This window comes from Aquarana catesbeiana, linkage group LG01 (assembly GCF_042186555.1).
Source record: "Aquarana catesbeiana isolate 2022-GZ linkage group LG01, ASM4218655v1, whole genome shotgun sequence".
NCBI lineage: Eukaryota > Metazoa > Chordata > Amphibia > Anura > Ranidae > Aquarana > Aquarana catesbeiana.
The window spans coordinates 816,532,150-816,558,811 of record NC_133324.1 but is presented as its reverse complement, the minus strand read 5'-3'; the positions used below and the strand labels follow the sequence as shown (position 1 = coordinate 816,558,811).

At 40.3% G+C, this 26,662-nt stretch overlaps 1 protein-coding gene across 1 annotated transcript in view; it reads right to left on the bottom strand.

The window, feature by feature from the left end:
* DLC1 (DLC1 Rho GTPase activating protein) overlaps positions 1 to 26,662 on the bottom strand; it is a 602,554-nt gene that overhangs the window by 282,821 nt on the left and 293,071 nt on the right. The gene's annotated exons all lie outside the window — the stretch shown is intronic.

The window sequence follows — 26,662 nt, the reverse complement described above, 5'->3', positions numbered from 1 at the left end:
GAAGATGTCACAAATATGTAAAAAAAAATATGTAAAATGCCTTTTAAAGCTCCTTTATACATAATTATCTTAGATTGTAAGCTCTAACGAGCAGGGCTCTCTGATTCCTACTGTATTAAACCGTATCGTAATTGCACCGCCTGCCCTTATGTTGTAAAGCCCTGTGTAAACTGTCAGCGCTATTAAAATCCTGTATAGTAATAATAATTAGTGATTCTATTCTGGAGATACAGAGTAAAGTCTTATTTATTTAGTTTTTTTTGTGAAAAAAAACTGTGAAAAAAACCTAGATGCCCCCTATACTAGCAAACCAGATATATTTACTGAAAAGTAAAGCGGAGTGTCTATAAAAAGCCTTCTGTGCTTTAGAACTACAGAGTCAGAGCAGAAATCGAAGCAGATACGTTATCTTGTACTCTTTTTGGTTCCTCAGCATCTTATAATTCAAGTAAACAGGCTGTGTGTAAGTCTGACATTCCACATCTGGAAAATATTTGGGACAAATGTGTACAGGTTTTTTGCTGAATGTGGTCAGTTCCCAGGACTCTAGTTTACCTTTGTGTTAAAGCAGATCTTGCACTAAAATGCAAGGTCTGCACATATGGTTGCTCCTATCCCCTGTTGACAAAACACTGCATTAGAGAAATGAAAAAAAGAAAATGCAAAAAATTACTCAGAATACATGGGACTTCAGAAGAAGTCATTGATGTCACCCCAAGCCCACCGGAATCCTGGGAGTAAGGCAAGTATTTTTTATGATTTTTTTCCAAAGTGTTGATTAATTTCTGTAACACAGCGTTTTGACCTTAGGGGGTGGGGATAGCCACATTAAGACCCCTTTCACACTGAAGCGGTTTTCAGGCGCTTTAGCGCTAGAAATAGCCTTTAAAAAGAGCCTGAAATGCGCCTCCCATTCATCTTTTCACACTGGGGCGGTGTGCTTGCGGGACATTACCAGTAAGTCCTGCAAGCAGCATCTTTGGGGCGGCTTGGGAGCGCTGTAAAAAGCACTCCCAAAACACCCTGCCCATTGCAATGAATGGCCTTAATAGCGCTTTGAAAGCGATGCAAAACATGACTTTTTACCATTTTGTTTTGGTAAAAACCGCCCTGCTAGCGGCCGAAAAGCGCCGCTAAAACATCGCTAAAGCACCCCAAAAAGTGGAGCTTTACCACTAACGGCACAGGTGCTCAGTGTGAAAGGGGTCAAACAGGCTTTGCACTTTAAAGCTTTAAACTTTTAAGATGTGAAAACTTTTGTTGCTTTCTAAGTACTCTTCAGGCAGCATTCACCGTATGGCAGTGTGTGTGCGAAAAACCGCTCTAAATGCTCAGTTAAGAAACATGCAATGCTCGCAGATTAAAAAGGTGCATGAGCTTTTTTGCCATATTTGTTGCGTACAGGGCAGCCCATTGAAATTAATGAGCTGCCCTATGTGTGAAGCACAGCAATGCACTAAAAAAGTACATATGTGCGAAGCCGTGTGAATGGGAGCTTAGTCTTATAAAATAACTACTTCTGTGGTTTCTATAGAACAATATATATTTTTTTTTTTTTGTAAGCAATATTGCTAATAGATGGGCCAAAAAACTGTGTGCACATCCTAAGATAGAGAATATCGACACTCTCTGTTTAGACCTAAACACTTGTAATGACAAAGGGGCATACAACACTGAACAAAACAGAGATCACATACAGTGCCTTGAAAAAGTATTCACACCCCTTGAAATTTTCCACATTTTGTCATGTTACAACCAAAAAACATAAATGTATTTTATTGGGATATTATGTGATAGACCAACACAAAGTGGCACATAATTGTGCAGTGGAAGGAAAATGATAAGAGGCGCAGAGGCGCTTTGCCGGCGGTATAGCCGCGCTGTCCCATTGATTTCAATGGGCAGGAGCGGGGAAGGAGTGGTGAATAAATCACTCCTTCCCCGCTCCAAAGATGCTGCTGGCAGGACTTTTTTCCCATCCTGCCAGTGCACAAAGCAGCGGCACTTTCGGGTCGGTTTACAGGCGCTATTATTAGCTCAATAGCGCCTGCAAACCGCCCCAGTGTGAAAGGGCCCTAAAGCAGGGTAAGGTTATAAAAAAATACCCCAAGCTTTGAACATCTCGCAAAGGACTGTTCGATCTATTATCAAAAAATGGCAGAACTGCAAACCCACTAAGACATGGGGGTATGAATACTTTCTCAAGGCGCTGTATACACACTGGGGTTGATTTACTAAAACTGGAGAGCGCAAAATCTGGTGCAGCTCTGCATAGAAACAAGTCAGCTTCCAAGTTTTTTTTTTGTCAAAGCTTAATTGAACAAACTGAAGTTAGAATCTGATTGGCTAACATGCACGGCTGCACCAGATTTTGCACGCTCCAGTTTTAGTAAATCAATCCCACTGTGTAGAGAACTGTTGAATACAGAAGTTCTCAGGTGGCAAATACTTAGTCATAAACACAAAGTTAATAGGCCACTTCATCCAAAAGTGATATATTATTTATAGGTGGAATCTACTGGTCTGAGTAAGCCAGTTCTGAATACTTCACCTAATAGTTTCTTGAGAGACATCTTCCAAGTGCTGAAATATTCGTTTTGGATGGTCTAACTCATTGTATAAGAAAAGATTTATGTTCATCATGCAAGCCAAACTTTTGAAAGAACATAAGAAACACACCGACAATGACAAAATACAATCAGAAATGTAGTCAACCCCACTACTGACTTTTTAACATCCAAATGGATATTGTGAGGTCTAAAAAGCATTAAATGTATTACTATTGCATATACATTTTCAATGCTATATTATTGTTGTACTATTACTCACATTTTTTTTTATGTGAAAAATGTTAAAAAAAAAAAATTAAAATGTTGAAAAATTTGGTGGTCATTACAATAAAACAAAAAGTACAAAAATGTACAAAAATCTAATTATGACTAATTAAAATATTAATGAATCTATAGAAATAGTAAGGTATGATATCACATGATGACATCATTAGTAACATATGGAAAGTTACATATAAAGCAAAACTGTTTCTAACTGAAAAAAGGAAACCCTGCTTTCAATGGTGTACTAGGTGCCTTCCAGTGTCTGAACACTTTTGGAGCACCATTGCTCACTCTCGCCATTTCCCACTGATGCCCCACAAAAATTCTGTACATACATTGCCCCCCCCCCCACACTTTATATGTGACAGTTCTCAGGGCTAGCGATTGGCAACTCAGACACTGAACACAGCAACGGTTTGATTATTCAGTGGAGGCCTTCTACTAGTAGTAGATGTTGAGTCATCCTATTTATATATGTATTTCACTCTACTCAGGTATTTTCAGAAATGCAAAGCAGATTTATGAATAAAGTATTTGTGGCTAATGAGAGCGTTCTTTCCCAGGTATCTGCATGTCATAACTAGGAACCGTTCTGCTGTCTGTCAATAAAGCCTGTGTAAGGACTAAAGGAATGTAAATAGGCATGAAGGACCAGACAAACTTCAAAGAAATCCCTTTTCCCCTTCAAGTATTTAGTGAAAGAGAATGTTCTACTTACAGAAGTGGACTTTGACAGCAAATAGACAAATACTTCATGCAATTAGATTTACTATAATCTGGGGGAAAAAATAGATTTTGTTTTATTCTGCGATGTTTGCATTGCTTAGAGCATAGCAGTCTTATATTGTTTTACATTAAATATTGCAACTTATGAATAGAACAAAAGTAACAGTGCCTAAAAGAAAAATACATTGCACATAAAAGTGCTTTATAGCTGCAATGTACTAAAATGTTTGTCACTTAATGTGTGATATGTTCTTCCATCCTATAGATGTCACTCTTCCAAATGCTGTTGAATGAAAGCTGTGATCAACAAATAGATTTCAGCATAAACATTGTTTTTTTTTTTTTTGTCTCATCGAGGCCAGTAATTACCAACCTCAGTCCTTAAAAGGTAACTCAAATTTCATGGAATTTCATGCAATTACTACACACGCCATATTTTAATTTAATATGCAATTACTACACACGCCATATTTTAATGCTAGTCTAATTTTTCATTTCATTTCAATCTGCAGTTCTGTAATTATCTGTAAAATTCAATGCAATATGGCAACATAGAAGAGTTCTGTTCACCATCTGTGTACAGAATGCCTTCAAAAAATGTAATTTCCTGCTTGTGTAATTAGTTTTTAGATTTAATCAGAAATTTGCATTAAGATACAGGTCAGCTTTAAGGCATCATCTGCAACAGAAATTTCATTTTTGGTGATATACTCCCTAAGGGTTAATTATTTCTAAAAGGATACAGACACTGCATTGTTTCTTATCAGTAACTGAAACTGCACCACCTGATTATAATGAACACCAAACCTCCCACTGAGAATCAGTGTCCAAACAACATGGTCAAACAAACAGCTATTTACTCATAACAAGTCAATCCACCATGCATATTATCTACAGTTTACAATCTTCTGTTTCTTATAACTGCCACAGATGTTTTGCCACTAATTTCTTAACCTCTAAATGTTTAATTTCACAGTTTTTCCACAAATACTTGATGACTTTGCCAATTTATAAACATTTTTTAATTTGGAGAGACAATCAAGGTAATTGATAAAGGGTGTCACAGAGAATTCCTTTAGAATTCCGCTGAGGCACAACGCCTATGCGGTAAACTGTCACATACATGACACCTTTCCAACACAGGCATGGCCCGCTCTGAGTATTGGCATTCTATGTCAGTTAAGAGTTGGACTTAATTACCAGCTTCCTAATCTGACAACTGGCGGCAATTCTATAAAAATCAGTCGCTGCCATATCGACAGACTCTTGAATTGATGCTAGTAAGAATTACCTGAATTTGCTGCATGTGCCGTTAATGCTACCAACACTTGCTTGCCTGAATTAGGTGCAAGTAGTTCTTAAGGGAAATACCACCAGAAAGGTGACGTTAGGGCTGTTTTGAATTTCCCTGGCTGTCCTTTCCTCATTCAGGGTAAAGTAACCCTGTCATTGAAGAAGAAGGCCCAACCAACCCACTAAAACTCACCCAATCATTGCTCCCCTGCTGCTCCTTCCTTAATCATAACCATAATTAAGATTTCCAGTGTCAGTTGGTCTCAAAAGGTAAGTTGAGCAGTGACATCAATAATTCTGTCATGTGTGCTCAGGAATAGCAACTGGCTGCTAGACTAATGTCCCATGGAAGGAGGTCATGCTCTCCCCTATACCCTGAAGCACTGCGCTGCATATTGATACCATGGATATTGAACATGGTGTAGTGAGGGAGTGTCTCTTTTAAATTTCTTCATAGTTAACTGGCCATATGTTGCCATTTCAGGGTCATTTCAAGGTATTTTTCAGAGGGGGAATTCTGTGGGCCGATGTTTCATTTTGGGGCAATTCTTTTTATTAAAGGGGTTATAAAACTGTGCTGGTGCTACTAGCAGGGTTCACTAAATGGTCCTAAAAAGAATGAACTACGCCAAATTGTATAGACTTCAAAATGGGAATGGCTTGACTACTGTGGTATAAGGTTTCTGACTGTATTTTGAGGTATTCAGAAGAATATAAAAGCAGCTGTCTTGCCCAAAGCAGCTATTCAGAGTTGCAAGGAATCTGGTTACTTATGAGCAATTCCTACTTTTTGTCTACTCCTCCACCGTTCTAGTATATAGACTACTCCTATACAGTGTGTAAAGAAGACTGATTTTACTTTGTCCTCACTATGGACTTTTCCTTTATGGAAATTAGAAGAACATGAAAGATTGCTATATGTCAGAAACTGCTGTGATCAGAAATAGAAAGCCTGAAGACAGACAGTACAGAATAGATGCTGTGGTAAACATTCCATCTGTTTCGAATATGATCACCCTGATTTTATGCTATGAGGTCAGGCATGTCAGCACTCTGAAAATTATTAGGACAGTTAACAGATTCCTCATAAATTCTATACAGATTTTTTGTGGAACTGTAAAAGAAAATACCTGAATAATTCTGCAGTGGCAGCTTTTCCAGACATAAGATAAATTGTTTGCACCAGTAACATTTTGAAGGTGTTTCCAGGTGAAAGTATCACATCTGAGAAGACTTTTATTCTGGGAAATGTTTCAGATGTTTTGAAACCCCAATAACTGCCAAACTATTGTATGACTTTTTGTAAGCCAATTTCTTGTGTTCTTGTGTTAAGTTCTTAGATTCAATATTGCTAGTGAATTAAGACTAGCATAATAAAAACTGTTAAAAATGTCCTCAGTGGTGTGCAAAAAAAGGTTTTAATGCTGAAATGTAGCTATTACATTTTGTAAAACAATATAATTATTCACTCAAACCTTGAAAGGCCTTTTGAACAAAGTCTCCTTACCCTTTTGCTCACATTTCCCTGAGCTAATGAAGCCCACACCCAAGCTCTATACTTACCAAGATTTCACTGCCAACATCTACTGCATTGTTTACAAACCTCATGCCGCGTTTTTCAACGAATGTTTACTTACCTTTAATCTATAGCTGTATTTCTACCAACATTCTAAATTAAAGTCTTTGTTCTCGGAGTTCAGCTTTAAGTTCTTACCCTGTTACATTCAATTTACTCCTCCATGTTTATGGTCATATCTGACAAATATGGGGCTTCAGCCAAATGCTAACCAACTCAAGCAGAGAACAATGAGATTGGTGGTTCAAAAGGTGCATACATAAACTGTTATGGTCTTTCAAGAATGACATTTCACCAAAATCATATCACAGTTGGGTGGGACAGTTAAGTGTGTGTGTATATGTGAATTATTAGAGACATCCAGAGAGATTGAGAACTAATATTGTTTTTTCTCTAAAGTGTTCCTGTCACCAGATCATTTATTTCCACAATCTCCCCATAAGATTATATGGTAATCTAACATATTTTAGGCATGTCATTTACCTGTAAAGGTCTCAATTGTGTAGACGTCTAAACGCCCTGAGACTGCTGCTAAGCCCTGCTATTTTGAATGTCAGCAGTCCCAACAGACTCAGACCTGTCACTCAAGTGACACTCTATAGTATTCTGCTTTGCTCCTGCCTTGAGAGCTACAAAAAGGTTATTTAGGGATGGAAGGGGAGGACTCAGAACAGATCATAATTAGACACTCCCATAAGAGGAGAGGGCTATTACACAAAAGGAAGTTCCCTGGAAGCTTAAGATGCATTTTGCAAATCAATAAAAATTGTTTATGGCAGGAAAAAACTCTGCAAGCAAGCATACAAAATACTTGATTGTTCTGTGCTTTTGCCTGCTATTTTGTAAATTGGTGACAGGGACTTTTTCGGCTGGGTTCACACATATGCGAATTGGATGCGGCTTTCCCTGCATCCAATTTGCATGACAGGAGAGTGTGACCTGCTTTCAATGGAGCCAGTTCACACAGGTCCAGGGAGGCCGCGGTCTGAAGTAAAAAAGGGTCATCTGCGTCTTTAGCTCTGATTCAGGTGCAAATTCAGGCAAAAATTTGGACCTGATTCGCACCTGAACCAGTGAACAGTGAATAGGGACGCACCGGACCCCATGCTGGGAACCCGTCGCCGCATATGTGTGAATCCAGCCTTAAAGTGAAGTTGCCGATACAAAGCTCTAATTGTTGTTTGTGCTTTACAACCACAACTCATTCAGTACATTAAGAGACATAGAAAAATCTTCTATCAATAAATTATTAATAGTGATTGCAAATAGTTCATCTTGATATAACAGCAATGTTAACCGGTTCAATACAGGGCATTTTCACCCCCTTCCTTCCCAGGCCAATTTTTAGTTTTCAATGCTGTCGCATTTTAAACAACAATTGCGCGGTCATGCGACGTTGTACCCAAAAAAAATTGACGTCCCTTTTTCCCCACAAATAGAGCTTTCTTTTGGTGGTATTTGATCACCTCTGCGGTTTTTATTTTTTGCGCTATAAACAATAGAAGAGTGACAATTTTGAAAAAAACACAATATTTTTTACTTTTTGTTATAATAAATATCCCAAAAAAACTAATTTTTTCCTCAGTTTAGGCCGATACATATTCTTCTACATATTTTTGGTAAAAAAAAATCGCAATATGCGTATACTGATTGGTTTGCGCAAAAGTCATAGCGTCTACAAAATACGGGATAGTTTTATGGCATTTTTGAAAAAAAATGATTTATTTATTTTTTTTAGTGGCAAACGCGATTTTTTTCGTGACTGCGACATTATGGCGGACACATCGGACACTTTTGACACATTTTTGGGACCATTCACATTTATACAGCGATCAATGCTATAAAATTGCATTATATATAAAGAAACGTGATTTTGCGCTAACCATACAAATAAAAATTTTTTTGTGCTGCTGCTCGTGTTAGTCCATAAATACAAAAGACCCAAAAAATAAATAGTAAATAGTGTAACCAGCGCGTATCATATCTTAGTGTGTATTAAATATAAGTGATCCCGATAGTTATGACTTCTATTGGTATACCACACTTAAAACCATTTCAATACGGCCAAAACTCATGAAAAACGTTATTACTATAGACATATAAAAAAAAAAAATCATGAAATTAACTTATTTTCCTATGTTAGGAACATTTAAATCCTATAATCACACCACGTGTTCAACAGTGCAACAAAACGTGTTATTAATTACAATGTTACTTATGAAAATCAGTCCGCAACAATGTAGTGAGCACCCTGAAACATGTGTTGCTAGTAACAATGTTACTTGTGACTATCAATTCGCAACAATGTGGTGAACACCATACATATCCAAATTAGTGCTAAAAATGTTTATCAGTGGGACACTTATTCCACTTGAACATCTTAGATGTAGAAACACTGATCAGTCCTTGATGGAAATATGCTAGGTTAATGTTAGCACCAATCTTCTTTATAGAAAGAGACACACCGATATTCCTCCTTTTCACAAATATGGTAAAAAGTCCGCTTACCGGATCAGATGGATCTCAGGTTAGTGAGATCAGATGAGCATGTTGCATTAGCCTGCCGGCCTTAGATTATCACCTGGGCCTTTTCCTGGGAGATTTCCTCAGCCACTGCGCTCCCATACACAGGCAGATCTATCCTCACTGATACAATGTATCCGGTTTCAAAATATTAGTTCATCCATACAGAAGATACACCTCAGTGGGAATAAAACGAAAAAGGCTCCATAGTGCAAATGTGTTTTATAGATTTATTCAAAATCTCTTTCACAGTCACTTTAAAACTATTTTTTCCACTGCAAATGTTCACAGCAACACTCCACTGCACATCAGGAACTACAGATCAAAAAAATTCCCAAGTATACACCAAACGGAACTCAGATAAAAAATGGGAACCAGATAAAAATTAGCTAAAAATCAGCATACATGCAGAGCGGGAGCAAACCGGCTGACTGCATGGAGAAAGACCAGACAAACGTGATGGCGTCACAGACTCTAGCTCCGCCCAATGCGTTTCCCCTAAACAGGCTTCCACTGGGAACGGAGACATCTTCCCATTTTTTATCTGAGTTCCGTTTGGTGTATACTTGGGAATTTTTTGATCTGTAGTTCCTGATGTGCAGTGGAGTGTTGCACAGATCGCTCTCCTCACAACTGACAGGACGTGGATCTGTGTGTTTACACACACAGATCCACGGTCCGGCCCGGTTAACGGGCAATCGCGGGTGCCCGGCAGACATCGCGGCCACCGGGCACATGCACCGGGTCCCGAGCAACGCGGTGGGCGCGCGCCCCCCGGCGGCGCGCCCCCGGCGGCGCGCACCCCCTAGATGGCCGGGAATCTCAGGCCGTCATATGACGTCCACCCAGGATGGGAGATCCCATCTGTGGACGTCATATGTCTATGGCTGGGTAGGGAAGTGGTTAAACAGTTCAGTCCATGAATTAATATAACAGAACTAGATCAGTTCCTATATCTACAGGATTTTCTTGGAAGAAACTCTAAGCTGGCTGGCTGGGGTCTAGTTATATTTTTGTCCATAAGAGTTTTGATAAAGAGACAGGTTAGGTAGTTAGGTGTATTTACTGCAGTACCCAACATTCTAAGGGCTCCCCTCAAAACCTAGTTGGAGAATTATTACTAAAAAAAACTGTAGTAGAGGGGGCTCCACCAGGCATCATGGTATGATGGGCCGTTAGTAACTGAAATGGGACCAGTGAGATTCATAGAAGATCGGGGATCTCTTCCATGAGGGTTACCTTCTCTATGTGTGACCTTGGGCATCCGCAAAAGGGGGCAAGGGGGGGGTCAAGTGCCCCCCCGGAATCGGCAAGGTGACAGTGCGGGCAGTGTCGGCTAAACTATGCCCAATGGCAGATGAACATGTGCCCTTGCAGAGCTGCAGCGGGGTGCCGAGTGCTGGAACGCTCCCTGTGCTCCTACACTCAGCTGAGTAGACATCAGTTACACTTCTCTGTCAGGAGGACTGAACTTCGCCGCACAGATCATTTCTAGTCCCCGCCTCTGACATGATGTCATTCAGAGGCCAGGGCAAGAAGAGAGAGGCACTGCGAGGTGAGCGTGCATGTTGCTGGAAATAGGTAAGCGAGCAATGGCAGACAGAGGAGGATTACAATATATGTTGCTTAACAGTGTAATGTTGCAGTGAATCTTTCCCAGTGCACTGGATCTCTTGGGAACAGTGTTGGGTTTTGTGATTGGTGGTTAATTAAGCCATTAGCCAGTAATATGCAGCATGAAGGGGTTAATGTACTGAGCCAGAGCCTAGGTTCCGCCCCTTCACTGTCGTCACCGTGACGTTTCACTTTCTCATTGCGCATGCGCCATACTTATTACTGTATTTAGATGCGCGCGCACATTGCTGCGCTGTACACATCTCCACTACGGATCACTTAGATATTCCATACCAGTTCATCTTTTGACACTTTATACCCTCCATGTATTAATTCATTTACATGAATTAATACGTTTGGTCTTTTGGCGTTTTATATCCCATTGTCTTTTCCCCACTTCCGGCGTCTATCAATGTGAGGCGTGGAACGCACGCCGGTCGGCCATCTTGCCTCGAAACCGGAAGTGATGGTTTTAGTATTCGTGGAGCTGATTCTCATGTATTTTGATGGACCATCTATATATATCTTGGTGGCTACAGTGGGGGAAACCCCCCAGACGACGTCTATGAAGACGAAACGCATCGGGTAGGACCCCACTGTCGCCACTTTTATTACAGCGCTGTTTTGTATGGATCTACATGTGAGTATATACCAATTTTAATAAAATTTTCAGTTTTATACGGATTCACACTATTTGGCCCTTCCTTCCTTTTTTTCTATTTGTTACTGCCACCATTTGGTTTTCAACTGAGGGATATTACCTACGTGTCAGTTGTTCCATACCCCCTGGTTCTGGCATCTGTTTGAGGGACACAGCAACGTGAGAGTTACCCTACAACATCGCCCCTCCGGGCCACCTGCAGCCACTCACCACCATAGCCTATCTGACCCTACTCGGTGTATGCCCTGTTGGGTCCATACATTCCGGTAAGCCTCTTCACTTTTGGTGGTGTTGTGCATGTTTCCACTCCAGATGGTTTATGAATTTGAAGTGTCCAGCTCCTGAAGACTTTCCATCTTATTCCTCAGGATGACTCTTCTTTGTTAACTTTATTTGGAACTGTTAGTTTAATGTCTTTTACATTGGACTTTTTCATATTCTCATAGCGCTACACCTATTTTTGTTTTTTATTGTCATTACCCTTGTTGGTCGTGTCAGCTGCTTGTCTTTTCTCTGGCAGCGCAGAATTATTTTTGTTTATATTTCAATGTACTGACACTGGCCCCTAATTTGGCACGAGGCGTTAATGAACACTGCCATTGATTTCTAATGCATTAGTGGCCAGTAGTAGTTAATTAACCCCTTTGTGCTGCATTAGTGGTCAGTGTCAGTGTTAACCTATTCCTGCTGCAATACAAAGGGGTAATTAACACTGTCACTGGCCACTGCTGCATTAGTGATCAATAGCAGTATTCATTAACCCCTTGAGCTGAATTAGTGGCCAATGTCAGTGTTAATTAGCTTCTTCATGCTGCATGGTCTTAAATTAGCATATCACCACTGACCATCTATGCTGGGGCTAATATTGCAGCTACTGCACCAACACTGGGGATTATTATTGTAGAAACTGACACCAACGCTGGGGATTATTATTGTGGAAACTGACACCAACGCTGGGGATTATTATTGCAGAAACTGACACCAATACTGGGGATTATTATTGCAGAAACTGACACCAATACTGGTGGTTATTATTGCAGAAACTGACAAAAATACTGGCAGTTATTTGTGCAGAAACTAACACCAATACTGGCGGTTATTATTGCAGAAACTGACACCAATACTGGCGGTTATTATTGCAGAAACTGACACCAATACTCAGGCCCGGACTGGCCATAGGGCACACCGGGCATTTGCCCGGTGGGCCGGGGCCACTGGGATTAACCTCGGGGCTGCAGTCCAATACCTGTTGATGACCGGGCCGCACAACGAGAGGTAATCGGTGACCACGGCCTGGAGAGGGTTAACACAGGCCGCGGTCACCGCTCACCTCCCACTGTGAGGCTGTGCCTGTGTCTCCTCTCCAGGCTCTCCTGCCGTGCCAACAATGTCATCTATCAGCAGAGCAGGGGCGGGAGGAGCCGGAGACACTGAACAGCGCGAGTGCAGGGATCCGTGGTTGCTAGGCAGCAGGTCGGATCCAATCAAAACAGCGATTGCATTTTTGGTACACTCCCCCCCCAAAAAAATGTGGCCGTGGAAGGGGGAGGGTTATCACGCTTTATGTGATAATGACTAAGCCCCTCCCCTTCATGATATTATCAAAAAGGGGCGGAGCATGGGTGACCTTAAAATGATGCCCCCCCTGAAAAAAGTTCTGCGGAAGCCCATGTGTTACTACTGAAGGCTAAAGGGTTAAGCTAGGGACAGAAGATGAATGAAGTGGTAAGTTAGAAAAAAGAAGAAAGGAGAGGATAAAGGGGGGAATGGTAAGAGGGAGGCTAGGGCCCCCAGACTCCCATAGCTATGTACCTCAGTGTAGCACTCCAATTGGGGCAGAATCTCCCTGTATGGCCCAGCTGGACAGTCAAGAAATAGAGCAAGAGAAGCGCCATTAAAGGCCATGCGATCTGGACTACACTACAAACCCTTCTCACCGTAGGTCTTCACTGTATTTTGGTCATTCAACTTCTGAGAGGAGGCTTTGATATATAGGAGTCGTAAGGTAATGCATCCAACAGGAACATGTTTATGAGAATTTAGACACTTTATCTTGTGAGATACATATCAGTTATTCCATCTTTGCTATTTGGGCGACCCTTGTTAGCCATTCTTTCAACATGGGAGTATGTTTGGACCAGCTTGACTGCATTGACCATATGCATCCCTAAGGATGGTAGAGTCACTCCGACATGGCAGAGGGTGGAGATTACCACAATCATGTCATGGACCTTTTTCCAGATAGGTTTAATCGCATGACATGACCACCATATGTGGAGTAATGAACCTATCTCTTTTTCACAGCACCAGCACAGGTTGGAGTTCGTTTGGGAGATTTTGTGCAATAAACATGGTGTCCCATACCACCGGGACCGCAATTTGTAACAGTGTTTCTGAATGGTAACATTCAAGTTAGTCGTATGGGCTGAGAGATTACTCCCTGTCCATTCATCATCTGATAAAAACAGACCCAAGTCCCTTTCCCATGCCAAGCACGCTTAGTCCAAGCTCATCGGTTGAGCATCAAATTGGAAATGGCAAATAGAGGCTATTAAATGTGTCTGTGGTGAGTGTCTGTTACAGAACAAATCCAAGGATGTGAACGCCTGGGAGAAAAGCAGAGGGAGATTCAGTAGCATCCAGGAAGTGTCAAATTTGGACATATGACCAAAAGGGAAATAATTTTATTTTTGAGGATAGTGAGAGAGCATCCATTTTTCCAAAGCGAGTATTTTGGAAGAATTGATAAGTGATCACACCTTTAAAGAGGTCAGTTATGTGTTACTGGCCTATAAAAACGATCAACGCTTTACCTCATCTGAAAATGAACATAGGGACAGATACTTGATACAACTGTTACAGAGAATCTTCCTGAATCTGCTCTCACTCTATTTAACAGCTGGACAGATACCCATAAACTGTAGCTCGTTTTGGTCTGCGTGTATAAAGCAGGGGGCATAACTACAAATCACGGGTCCCATAGCAAAATAATAATGGGGTTCCTAATGGTGTTCTGTTTTTCATTTGGTGGTTAGTTATTGACTTGCAGCTATGAAAATTGCTTTGGGTGGAAGTCTTCTTCTAGTATGTTGAGTGAATGTTTTCCACCAACATTCTGTTTTCTAGCCCAGTAGCTCTTCCTATACTTTTGTTATAGCCTTCTTGGCTGATATCTCCTATGGGAATTCTCCTCTTAGCAACACACAGACAAGCAAGATACTTCATTGTTGACATACTTATTTCTAACCATAGTCTTGAGAAAATTAAACCAGTTTTGATCAAATATATTTGGGGATTTGAACATTAGAACTGCTCCTCTAAAAGAAGGCTAGGCTGAAGGTATGCCTCTGGGAAACCACAGCTATTTATATGGTACTATCAAATTCCACAGTATTTTATGCTTCATAACAAGCCTGAAACCTTCTTATAAGTCCTTGCCCTAGGTGGAGTATATACAAACTCCATTCAGACAGTATGCCATATGGGAACTGATCTCAGAACCCTAGCGCTGCATGCCCAGATAGATAATGACTTTACCATTATTCTGTCAGAGGGTATTTCAACAATTATTCAAGTTTTTATTTCCATTCTCAGAATATATGTTAAAATTTAAAACTGCATTTTTGGTCTTAATATGCAGCCAAGAAAAAATGTTTACCTAATAAATTTAGTTTTGAAAAAGTAGCCATAAGGATAGTTTCCAAATTCCACATTAGGAGAAATAATGTGCGTTACAGTACAAAAGTTAGCTTTTCCATTTCATTATTATGTTTTCAAAACCACAGTCAGAATATTTTGGAACTGGTGTTTAATATTTAATATATTTTGGTGACTAACACAAATAAAGGATTAATGAGTCCAATAAGCCAGTTTTGCTCGTGGGAGATCTAGAATTTGCAAGCTTTGCTAACATTCACATTAAAAAATAGAATCTAAAGATTTTATATTTAAAAAAATAATTTTAATCTGATAGAATTTGTGTTTTGGTATCAGAACTGGGAGATGGCCATGTAAACAAAGGTGGAGGTAATGTGACATCATTGACGAAATATGGCTGTGTACTTTGGCGGTGGGTACCAGGAGGTGTTGTTTGGTGTGAGTGAAGTGACAAAATCAGTTGTGTCACCAGACAACGGTCATTGTTCATTATTATTATTACTGAAATCCCAGATTTATATAGCGCAAACAGTTTTATGCAGTGCTTTAAAACATTAGGGCAAACAGTACAGTTACAATATGAAAGTACAGTTGTTAGGTGGAGGTAGGATAAGCTTCTCTGAAGAGAAAAGTTTTCAGGGATCGCCTAAAAGTGGATAGAGTAGGATATAGTCAGACAGATTGGGATAGGGAATTCCAAAGGATGGGAGATGCTCGGGTGAAGTCCTGTTGGCGAGCATGGGAGGAGATAACAAGGGAACTACAGAGCAGGAGGTCTTGGGAGGAATGAAGAGACAGATTTGGTTGGTATTTTGAGACTATGTTAGTGATGTAGCTAGGGGCCGAAAACTGTGTATGTGTTTATTTACGTTTTCCTTTTTTGTGAATGAGTGGGGGTACTATGTAAGAGTCTGTTCATTTGCCAGCAATTTAAACATACCTTTCCATTCTTTGAAAATGTAGGTTTAACTGCAGTTGGTTGCATTAATCTTAAAGATGTGCCACTTCACAGATGGGTTAAAGGCAACTCCCAGACATAATGTTTAACAACTTAAGGACCGGGCCTATTTTTCTAACTCGGTGTTTACAAGTTAAAATCATTCTCTTTTTTTTGCTAGAAAATTTCTTAGAACCCCCAAACATTATATAATTTTTTTCAGACACAATAGAGAATAAAATGGCGGTCGTTGCAATACTTTATGTCACAATGTATTTGCGCAGCGGATAACAGTAAAGTTAGCCCAATTTTTTTTTATATTGTGAAAGATAATGTTATGCTGAGTAAATTGATACCCAACATGTCATGCTTCAAAATTGTGCCCCCTCGTCAATTGGCGGCAAACTTTTACCCTTAAAAATCTCCATAAAAATCTCCATAGGCGACGTTTAAAAATTTCTACAGGTTATCAGTTTTGAGTTACAGAGGAGGCCTAATGCTAGAATTATTGCTCTCGCTCTAACGTTCATGGCAGTCCTTCACATGTGTGGTTTGAACACTGTTTTCATATGCAGGCGTGCCTTACATATGCGTTCGCTTCTGCGCGCAAGCCCGGCAGAATTGCTTTGAATTTTTTTTTTTATCAATTATTTTATTTTTTTATCTTTACACTGTCCTTTAAAAAAAAAAATTGGGTCACTTTTATTCCTATTACAAGGAATGTAAACATCCCTTGTAATAGAAAAAAGACCTCAGATCTCATATTTACACTAAAATGCAATAAAAAAAATCTTTTTTTTACAGAAAAAACTAATTTCCCCTTTAAGACCATTGGGCGGAATTGACCTTTGACGTCGCTTCCGCCATCCAATGATGTGGAGCCAAGTGGGGGCCATCTATCTCCCACTCGGCATCCAGCCTGTGAGGGAAGAGAACCTGATAGTCTCCGCCACTGCTGACGGCTCCGGTAAGCGGCGGAGACAACTGAAGCGTGGCGGGAGGGGGCCTGCTCCCGCCCCAAATAAAAGTGATCTTGCGGCGAATCCGCTGCTGAAATCACTTTTATCTGAAAGCGGACCACCCGCTGAAGAAGAGGATACCGGGGTTATGTCAGCTATCTGCTGCCACAAACAATTGTATTCCTCTTCAAACAGATGACATACAACTGCGGCGGGTGGTCCGTAAGTAGTTAAAGGAGTTTTGTATTTTTAATATTGCCCTTAAATCATTATTAAAATTGTTGCTCCTTGCCAAACAGCATTTTTTACATTTCTTTTGCTTTGGTACATGTTCCCAAGGGCAACATTTAAAGTGGAACTACATTGCATCTGTGCACCACAAACCAAAAACCCTATTTAATTAATTTTTAATATTTAAAGCAAATTCACTCACCCATTCATGTATCCTTGCTTTATTTTGCTAAGAAATCATTTTGAAAAATCTATAGCAATTCTGGATGTGGTCATCTTGAGTAAGGGTAGATGATTCATGCAGCATTGACTCCCTGGAATCTATCTTCCCTTAGCTAAGGTATCCATGCAGAAGTGTGTGCTTGGCTGAGAAAAGCCTTCCTCCACGTCTCACCTCCTTCCCTGCTGAAGATGCCCGTGATGTATGACACCATGCCTTAGGTCCATAAAGGCATGGATGAGTGAGTTTGTGGTGGGGAACTTGACTGGCCTGCAGAGTTCCCTTCACTGGAACTAAGGGGCCAAGCCCCACCCCTGAAAAGCAACCCCACACCATAATCCCACCTCCACGAAAGAATTCAGACCAGTGCACAAAGCAAGGTCCATAAAGACATGGATAAGTGAGTTTGGGCGTTGAGAAACTTGACTGGCCTGCACCTAGAACACCTTTGGGATGAAATAGAGTGAAGACTGTGAGCCAGGCCTTCTAGTCCAACATCAGTGCCTGACCTCACTAATGCCCTTCTAGAAGAATGGTCAAACATTCCCATAGACACACTCCTAAACCTTGTGGACAGCCTTCCTAGAAAAGTTATAGCTGTTATAGCTGCAAAGGGTGAATCAACTCAATATTGAACCCTACGGACTAAGACTGGGATGTCATTAAAGTTCATGTACGTGTAAAGGCTGGCGTTCTAAATACTTTTGACAATATAGTGTACATTTCCTTTGTTCAGCCTGTGGACTGAGTGAAAGAAATCCAACAGATTTGCCCATTCACGCTAAACAGCGCAAATGGATGAAACTCTCACTGTGGTTCTCAGAACAGGTTCAGATGACAATTTTCAGCCTGGCTTCTTTAATTTTTCAATCAAAGGATGATGGGTGGAGTGGTGGAGTGGGGCCAACAGCGCCATTCACTGATCGGATTTTGGCTGGCTTCTAATGAATCGGCTAAAACTCACCAGCGGGTGGCCAGCTTAGGACTCTGGGAATATAATTGTTTATGTGAAGAAAGTGTTGCATTTATATTGCCAATTTAAGAAAGCTAATTACAATAATATTAAAATTTAGCTACCGGGGTCCAGGGACCTCTCCTGTACTCTTGTAACTTTTAGACAGTGTGTAGCTAGATTTGTATGATCTGTAGTATGGTAAAATGTTCTTACTGCTCTGTAAAGCACTGAGTAATGTGTCAAACTGAATATAGGACATAAATAAAAGTGTTCTGTTGAGGATGGGCACAATCCATTTGTCTTACAGGTCAACCCTGTGTACGAAAATATCTCTTCCAGAACCAGATTCCTCTGCCACTGATAATCCCTTGAAATATTTTCATATACAATATATCTATAAACCCCTATTAATTACCTTTTAACATAAAACAAGCTGGGTTTAAGTCACTACATTTTAACTTTTTAATTAAATTTTGCCAAGAAATTAGCAGTGCCAGGCAAGAACTCAAAGTACACATGGCGCATTATAATGACTGTGAGTAGCAGGACAGACATGACTCAACTTCTCACAGAAGTTTAAATATTTTTTTTTCCAGCAATTGTGGATATTTACTAAAATGTCTGGCTTATATTTGTGAAAGAACAGTCTCATGTATAGACCTAAGTGTGAGATTACATTCATCTATAAACATTATTAGTTTTGGGCTCTTATAGGAAAGTTCTCTTGGCATCAGTCTTGCTCAGAGGCATGTCCTTCTGACTGCAAATGTGTATATTTAAATTACCTATACCCTAGCACAGAGCAGGGTTTATGATATTTTACATACCTAATTTATTAATGTAACCCACAATTTATGATATTACCATCAAAGCTTGACAAGAAGCTGAAAAGACTTATGTTCGTATAAGCAACATAACATAAAAAAACACACAAAAAAAAGACATGCTGGTAGGTTAATTGGCTCCCGTCTAAACTGGCCCTAGTATGTGTATGTAAGAACATGAGTTAGGGACCTTAGATTGTAAGCTCCTTGAGGGCAGGGACTGATGTGAATGTATAATATATGTGTGAAGCAATTAAGTAAATCGGCAGCGCTATATAAGTACCTGTAATAAATAATTAAATAACTAAATATTATTATTATTATACATGATTTATGTAGCCCCAACAGTTTATGCAGCACTTTACAATGTAGAGGGGGGCAGCACAAATTCAATACAGAAAGTACAGGAGGACTCTGCTTGTAGAGCTTACATTCTAAAGGGAGGGGAGTGGTGGTGGTAAAAAAGGTAATAGCTGTGGGGGATGATTTGATGGGGGTGGCTTGGGTACAGTTCTTAGGTGGGTGTGGGATAGGCTTCCCTGAATAAATGGGTTTTCAGGGATCTCCTGAAGGTGGACAGGGTAGGGGCTGATCAGACATACCGGGGCAGGGAGTTCCAGAGGATGGGAGAGGCTCTGGAGAAGTCCTAAAGGCAAGCATGGGAGGAGGTAACAAGAGAGCTAGAGAGCAGGAGGTCCTGAGAGGAGCAGAAGGGATGATTTGGGCAATATCTGCAGATGAGGTTGGTGATGTAGCTGGGGGTGGGGGCGATGTTGTGGATGGCCTTGTATGTTGTGGTTAGCATTTTAGTAGTACGGTGGGGTAGTGAAAGCCAGTGAAGGGATTGGCAGAGAGGAGGAGTAGTCACGGATCGGTTAGTAAGGTGTATTAGTCTAGCAGCATAGAATAATAAGATAGGAATAGCACAGCTGGACCTGTTTTTTTTTTTACCTGCTGTGGGATCCATTGTGTTTATTTTTATCTGGTTCAAGCTAGAATTGGGCTTTAAAGCCCAGTTTTAATAAAAATATTTTTTTGGGGTAGACTTGGGAAGACTAAATGCTTCTGTCAAGTTTTAATTGTTGTATGTGACCCTATTGGAGAGCACTTGCTGTCCCTGTAACGATAGCACAAAAAATAAGAGAATGGTTATCAGGAAGACACACTCAGCAAAAAGAAAAAAAAAAACCCTGACTATAGTTCTAATCCTATCCCATTTTTTGTTGCAGTCTCCACTGCACCCACTTCTGACAGGAAGGGACAGCAAATCTTCCCTGAGGAAAGAACTATATTGCTAGCACACTGCAGACTTCTTGAAATAAAGTAAATGTATTGTTTGCCAGTTGTCACATAAAAATTGCAACATTTCAGAAACTACATTCCTTCATCAGGCAAATAACAACATGTGCCAACTGGGTGTAAGCCTGAAACATTGCAATTTGTATATGATTGCCTGACAAATATTAAAAGGGCAGTTTTAAAAAAGAAGTAAGGGATTTTTTTTTTTAGTTTCATACTTACCTCGGTAGATGCAGCATCGGTCCGATGCTGCATCTGTTCCGCTCCGGCTCTGAACACTGAGAGCCGAGCGATCAAACACCGCAGATTGCTCAGTTCTCAAGGCTCCCTGAGCAGAGAGCTGCTGACTCTCAGTCAGCAGCTCTCTGCCCCCTCCTCGTTCACTGGAGCGATGGGCTGTGGAGGGGGCGGGATCGGCTGGCTCATGCTTTCAGCGGCTCGCTGAGAGGCTGAGCCGGGTGTCAGTCTAGGCATGTGGGCGGATCCCCGACATCATTGTTGCGATCTTGCCTCAGCCTGGACAAGCTCTGTGACGTCAGCAGACAGCGGACTTTAGCCCACTGTCTGCTGAAAATGGGCGACAGGAGTGCAAAACGATCTGTACAGCCAAACGAGCTTTGAATTCAAGCTTTACAGCTGTGTGCTGTCAATATATTACTTCTGTTGGTTTTGTGCCATCCACACATTGCTGCAGCAACAGTGGACTTCCCAGTCGGGTCTGAAGTGCAGTGGAGACATATACATGATCTCCCCTAAGAGTGTAAATAAACTAGTTTTGGCTGGAATTTAATTGTAAAATGGCATGGTATTTTAACATGTTTTAATCTATAATAACACAACATTTATCTATTTATCACATAACACAACATATAACTAAATCTATACCATTTTAGTTCTCTTCTGCCTTGCACATTCCAAAAGTTCACCTTAAGCTCTAAATGGTAGATGATCCAAGTGATGACCCAAGTGTGTGTATGTATGTAAATCACATCTGAGAAAGTTTCAGCAAACATGATTGGCATTGTGGACACAGAATTACAGAGGTACAGCTAGATTTGGTTATCCATGCCAAAAGTGAACTGTGGGATGGTAATCATTTAGTCAGGATAAAATTGCAAGCAGGTCTTCCAGCACAAAAAACCTGGTTGGGGGCTGGAGACCTAAAACTAAACTTTGGCAAACAGCTAAATACACAGATAACATGCATATACAGGAGGGATTTTACCTGAAATTTTTTTTATTTTTTTATTTATTCAGTTCTGACATTTAGACAGCAAAACCAGGAGGATAACACAACTTTCATGTTACAGAATGAAATAGGAAAAAAGTGTCATCTATCCAACCCAGCCTGCTCACTGGACAGTAAAAGAGCAGCCTTTTCTTACTCCGCACATTTGCATGCCACAATAAGCATCGGCTCTAGACTTGTGCAATTAGTTTCGTTAGTTAATTCAGAAATATTTAAAATAACGAAAACCCATTTAACAAATTTTTCCAAAATTCGAAAATCCAAAAATTTGAAAATCCAAAAATGGAAGATTCGGAAATTCGAAAATCTAAAAATCCGAAAATGGAAATTTGAAGATTCGGAAATTGGGAAATTCGAAAATTCGGAAATGTGAAAATCGAAAATTCGGAAATTCGAAAATCTGAAACTTCGAAAATCCGAAAATCCAAAAACCTGAAACTTCGAAAATAAGAATGAAAATTTTAAAATTAGAGAACTCTAAAATTTGAAAATCTGAAATAACTAACTAATAATAACTATTACTAACTATTAAATTATAGGTACTGGAATTTCCTTTCAAATTTGGCTGTTAGTGAACGTAATGAATAAAAATTTATCCTAAGTTACAAATTATCCAAAATAACAAATGCCACATCTAAACAAATGGAATGTAACTAATTAATAATAATAATAAATATTAATAATAATAAATAATAATAATAATAATAATAATAAAACGTTTCTATTATTATTATTATTAATTTGTTACATTCCATTCGTTTAGATGTGGCATTTAACCACTTCAGCCCCAGAAGGATTTACCCCCTTCCTGACCAGAGTACGTTTTACAATTTGGCACTGCGTCGCTTTAACTGCTAATTGCGCTGTCATGCAAAGCTGTACCCAAACAAAATTTGCGTCCTTTTCTTCCCACAAATAGAGCTTTCTTTTGATGGTATTTGATCACTTCTGCCGTTTTTATTTTTTGCATTATAAACGGAAAAATACAGAAAAGTTTGAAAAAAAATGATATTTTCTACTTTTTGTTATAAAAAAAATCCAATAAACTCAATTTTAGTCATACATTTAGGCCAAAATGTATTCAGCCACATGTCTTTGGTAAAAAAAAATGTCAATAAGTGTATATTTATTGGTTTGCGCAAAAGTTATAGCGTCTACAAACTAGGGTACATTTTATGGAATTTACACAGATTTTAGTTTATGACTGCCTATGTCATTTCTTGAGGTGCTAAAATGGCAGGGCAGTACAAAACCCCCCCCAAATGACCCCATTTTGGAAAGTAGACACCCCAAGGAAATTGCTGAGAGGCATGTTGAGCCCATTGAATATTATTTTTTTTGTCCCAAGTGATTGAATAATGACAAAAAAAAAAAAAATTTACAAAAAGTTGTCACTAAATGATATATTGCTCACACAGGCCATGGGCATATGTGGAATTGCACCCCAAAATACATTTAGCTGCTTCTCCTGAGTACGGGGATACCACATGTGTGGGACTTTTTGAGAGCCTAGCCGCGTACGGGGCCCCGAAAACCAAGCACCGCCTTCAGGATTTCTAAGGGTGTAAATTTTTGATTTCACTCTTCACTGCCTATCACAGTTTCGGAGGCCATGGAATGCCCAGGTGGCACAAACCCCCCCAAATGACCCTATTTTGGAAAGTAGACACCCCAAGCTATTTGCTGAGAGGCATGGTGAGTATTTTGCAGCTCTCATTTGTTTTTGAATATGAAGAAAGACAAGAAAACATTTTTTTTTTCTTTTTTCAATTTTCAAAACTTTGTGAAAAAAAGTGAGGTCTGCAAAATACTCACTATACCTCTCAGCAAATAGCTTGGGGTGTCTACTTTCCAAAATAGGGTCATTTTGGGGGGGGGGGGGTTGTGCCACCTGGGCATTCCATGGCCTCCGAAACTGTGATAGGCAGTGAAGAGTGAAATAAAAGATTTACACCCTTAGAAAGCCTGAAGGCGGTGCTTGGTTTTCGGGGTCCCGTACGCGGCTAGGCTCCCACCCATTTCTAATGATGGGCATACATGCACTATCCCCATACTCAGGAGAAGCAACGGAATGTATTTTAGGGTGTAATTTCACATATTCCCATGGCATGTTTGAGCAATATATCATTTAGTGACAGTGCAAAAAAAAAAAAAAAAAATTGTCTTTTTCCCACAACTTGTATCACAATATAAAATATTCCATGGACTCGACATGCCTCTCAGCAAATAGCTCGGGGTATCTACTTTCCAAAATGGGGTCATTTGGGGGGGTTTTGAACTGTCCTGGCATTTTATGCACAACATTTAGAAGCTTATGTCACACATCACCCACTCTTCTAACCACTTGAAGACAAAGCCCTTTGTGACACTTTTTGTTTACATGAAAAAATTATTTTTTTTTGCAAGAAAATTACTTTGAACCCCCAAACATTATATTTTTTTTTTAAAGCAAATGCCCTACAGATTAAAATGGTGGGTGTTTCATTTTTTTTTCACACAATATTTGCGCAGCGATTTTTCAAACGCATTTTTTGGGGAAAAAACACACTTTTTTAAATTTTAATGCACTAAAACACACTATATTGCCCAAATGTTTGATGAAATAAAAAAGATGATCTTAGGCCAAATACATGGATACTAAACATGACATGCTTTAAAATTGCACACAAACGTGCAGTGGCGACAAACTAAATACATATTTAAAAGCCTTTAAAAGCCTTTACAGGTTACCACTTTAGATTTACAGAGGATGTCTACTGCTAAAATTACTGCCCTCGATCTGACCTTCGTGGTGATACCTCACATACATGGTGCAATTGCTGTTTACATTTGACGCCAGACCGACTTTGCGCAAGAGCAGGGGGGGGGACAGGGGTGCTTTTTTTTTTTTTTCTTTATTTTTTTTTGCTTTTTTATCTTATTTTTAAACTGTTCCTTTCATTTTTTTAAATCATTTTTATTGTTATCTCACTGAATGTAAATATCCCCTATGACAGCAATAGGTAGAGACAAGTACTCTTTTTTGAAAAAATTGGGGTCTATTAGACTCTAGATCTCTCCTCTGCCCTCAAAGCATCTGACCACACCAAGATCTGTGTGATAAAATGCCTTCCCAATTTCCCAATGGCGCTGTTTACATCCCGCAAAATCTAAGTCATGAAATGCTCGTAGCTTCCGGTTTCTTAGGCCATAGAGATGTTTGGAGCCACTCTGGTCTCTGATCAGCTCTATGGTCAGCTGGCTGAATCACCGGCTGCATTCTCAGGTTCCCTGTTGGGACAGGAGAGCCAGAGAAAAACATGGAAGGCGGTGGGGGGGGGGGCATTCCCTCCCACTGCTTGTAAAAGCAGTCTAGAAGCTAATTAGCCACTAGGATTGCTTTTACATGAAAGCCGACCGCTGGCTGAAAAGAATGATAGCAAGATTATACCTAAACCTGCAGGCATCATTCTGGTATAACCACTCAAAGTCCAGCAACATACCAGTACGTTGCTGGTCCTTGTTGGGCATATATTGTAATCTTTTTTTTTCATGTAGCCTGTGGGCTGAACGAAAAAAAGAGATTGATCGGTGGGTATGCCCACCATTAGAATACCTCCCTTCATCCACCCATTTCTAATGATGGGCATACATGCACCATTTATATATGCCGAAGCATGGGGGCATCCTCCCGCAAAACGTAGGAGTAAATCGCTCCTCCGCCCCTGCTGCCCCCATGCTTCGGGCATATATCATCTCCGCTGGAGTCACAGCTTTATATATCGTGGGAGCAAACGCTGTTGCTGTCAAGATAAACAAATCCGCGCTGCAGCTGAATGGCATACCTGAAGACAAAAAAATGGTTAACAATAAAACACAGTAAACGGTAAAGTATAAAAAATTGCATACCTGAAAAGCAAACGTGATAAAACATAATAACAATAAAACATTGCAGAATATCTGACCCTAAAACCTTACTTATATCACCGCCGGGCGATCAGGGGGCTAAACCTTTATTCGGTAATAGACGGCGGATGCCCTGATACTATAAAAAATAAACTAACTAACCAGCATCACGCGTAACAGTTATACGTTGATCACTGGTGAAAGGGTTAACTAGGGGGCAATCAAGGGGTTAAAACCTTTATTAGGTAGTATATGGGGGTCCCTGACGCTATAAAACGCTGACGGCGAACCTATATATTTACCTCCCTAACTAGCGTCACCAATGACACTAATACAGTGATCAGAAAAACGATCGCTTAGTGACACTGGTGACGGGGGGTGATCAAGGGGTTAAAACTTTATTGGGGGGGGTTAGGGGGTACCCTAGACCTAAAAGGGGCTAACAGTAACTGTCCTACCACACTAACTGTCACAAACTGACACCAATGCAGTAATCAGAAAAAAAAAACTGCTTGGTGTCACTGTGACAGGGGGGGGGGGGTGATTGGGGGGTGATCAGGGGGTGTACAGTATGCCTGGCGTGTTCTAATGTTTGTGTGTGTGTTGGTGCACTCACATATGTCTTCTCTCTTCGGCGCCGGAACGGAAAATACCGAGCCGAGGAGAGATGACATCACTTCCTCTGCTGCTGTTTACTATACAGCAGCAGAAGAAGGATTTCATTGGCTGGGAGCGATCGTGAGGGAGGGGCCACGAATGGATGGCCTCCCCCTCACCTCTGATCACTCCCAGACAGAAGCCAACCGCCTCAGGCACCGAGGGGGTCCGATCGGACCCCCCGCCCGCGGGAGGCAGATCACGTACAGGTACGTGATTTTGCCTGCCCGTGCCATTCTGCCGACGTATATCGTCGTGAGGCGGTCGGCAACTGGTTAAAGTTAGTTATGATTAGTTAGTTATTATTTTGGATTTTCGGATTTTTGAATTTTCAGATTTTCGCAATTATTTCCAAATTTTCAAATTTCCGGATTTCGAACTTCCAAACTTGAGAATTTCCGGATTTCGCATTTCTGATTTTTCGAATTTATTCGAAATAACGAATTTCGATCATAATGAATGACCCGGAAAACGAAAAAAAAAAAAAACAACAAAAAATGAATGAAACGAAAACTAAAACAAACACATTTTTTGGCAGTGCCCATGTCTAATTGGCTCTCCT